This window comes from Chaetura pelagica, unplaced genomic scaffold (assembly GCF_000747805.2).
Source record: "Chaetura pelagica isolate M959 unplaced genomic scaffold, ChaPel_1.0 scaffold21, whole genome shotgun sequence".
NCBI classification, from domain to species: Eukaryota; Metazoa; Chordata; class Aves; order Apodiformes; family Apodidae; genus Chaetura; species Chaetura pelagica.
In genome coordinates this window covers 1,300,049-1,302,442 of record NW_009952251.1, presented here as the reverse complement: position 1 = coordinate 1,302,442, position 2,394 = coordinate 1,300,049, and positions in this window count along the sequence as shown.

Genomic DNA, 2,394 nt, shown 5'->3' with positions numbered 1-2,394 from the left:
CTAGTTACCGGCAGCCCGACGACTGAGCGAGTGTCTGCCCGGCCGGATTGCCCTGTCACAGAGGAGCCAGGACGACTTGTGTAACCGCGCCAACAAAAGGAGATTTTATGGCAAAGACACTCTCGTTATTCCCCCCTGTAATGACTTCCTAAGGCTTTTACTAAAATACATAGTTAACAACAAAACTCACTATTCTATTTATGTACAGTTTGCATTTTTTAAATCGTCGTAGCCATACAAGTAATCAAACCTGCATGTATTAACCAAGCTTGCACTAGAGCAGTTGCATTTACACAGACTTCTAGGGATAAACATACCAACACAGAGCAGATTAAAAGCTTGTTACTGACACAGTTACACTAAGGGACGCACTTTCAGTAGCCAGCAAAGCTATCCAGTACCTAAACTCAAGGGAAGTTGTCTTAATCACAACTTAAAATAATTCAGAATTAACAAGGAAATAAAAAATGTAATGAGAACCAAAACAGATGCCATACAGGGCTACAGAATTAAGATTCTCTTCCTTGGGCAAGGCCTAGCAGGTAAGAGAGCCGTACATGTTTGTACTATGCCATGTTCACCGTAGGAGCTCATTATGAGCTTAGCAACACTACAGAAAGCACCAAAATAAGCCATTAAAGGGCTTCACAGCAACAGAACACTACCAGAACAGAAAAAAACAGGTATTTATTCTGTCTTAAACATCACCACTATTCCCAAATTAAAGTGGTTTTAAGAGCAGTAACCTTAAGTGTAGCCTTATAGCACTAAGGTTAAAGGTCAGCATGAAACTCCAGTGCAATTCTTCATTTAACCACTTTTTTCTATGCAATCTTACAATAAAAGCTGACACTCTTACGGGATCAAATAACATCACCTATCCCTATATACAGCAATAAAGACATAACATTGAAACATACAAACTAAGTAGCAGTGACAGCACCTTCCTTTATTCCCCTCTTACTCACTTGTTTGTGGACATGTTACCTCTTCAAGGCACAAGCCACATTTGTGCAGGGGTGGCCAAGCCAATTGCTGTTCAGCCCGAGTGCTACAGAGGAATGCCAACAAAACTCATAATACCTTTCTTCTTTGACAACCCAAACTCAACAGACAACATACTTACAATAAAAACACCAGAAAAATAATTAATTTTTATTTGTTTTTAAAAACCCTAAATATACTTACACAAACTACTTCTTCCAAAATCACCCACACTGCTCCACCAAGACTACTTACCCTAATAAACCTCACTTCCTTCTGAGGTGTTTTATAACTTCTCTGATTTCCTCATCTGCAAGCAATCTCAATCACCTGAAGTCAATAAACTTCACCTCTGTTCCTTCAAATTGCAGCTAACTAATGTCTCCAAAGCTGCAGATGCGATCTAGAAACCAAGAGTTGTTAGTGGTTTTCTCAAAACCATTGGCCCATCTAGCCTGTGTAAAAGCCTCTTTGGTCCATCAAGAACAAATTTATTATTGTAAAACCAGACTTTGACCTAAGAGCAATCTGTAATGTTGTCATGCTAATTTGCTTGGGGGCAGTTAGTGTTGCCAAATGGGATGAATGAAGTGCTTTAAGTCAGGCAACTAAGTAACATTTATATTTGCTCTGAAGATTATTTTTCCAGTTGAACATGATTTCTTTGGCAGTATTATCAGTTGTGGGACATCAGAAAATTGGTTACATTATCTAAAGTGCTTTCCTTTAAAGAAATATTCTTAAGAATTCTGTGAATCCCAGATTTTTCTGACTATTTGCTTTCCAGCATATTCTTCATAAGAGAAGCAGAAGAGAAAACAAAGACATGCTGACTCACATGGGTGATAGCATAAAGTGCAGCAACAAATGTCTGGTAATAACCAAGCCCAAGCATTACTTTGAGTCTCTCTTTCAGTGCAGGTGAAATAAGTGGGAATTTATCAGTGCTAGGACTGGTGCTTTTTGCCCACGGAACTTTTTGGTTCCTCAGCAAGGCCTGGGCCGAGGCCAGAAGCAGGTCAGAGGCAGCAGCAAGCACCAAGCAGGAGCCAGCGGGTGGCCCGAATGGGCAGCTTTGGGTAGAAATGCCTGAATCCTGGGGACGCGGCTGCAGCGTAAGGAAATAAGCACCCTTTCAAATTTATTTCTCAAACACGCTCGGTTTGGCACTTCTCTGCCGGAGAAGGAAACCTTTTAAATGCACACAACTACGTCTAGTCACAACTAGCTCTTTATGTAATTGCATCTGTGCCAAGATCTGCAGATGAGGCCCTGGGAGAAGCCCCGGGAGCGGGCGAGAGGGACCCAGCCCGGTGCGCAGGGGCGGGAGCGCGGGCCGGGCCGGCTCCGCGGGCGGGAGGGACGTGGCGCCACCGAGGGCGGGCACTCGGGAAACAAGAACCGCCGACG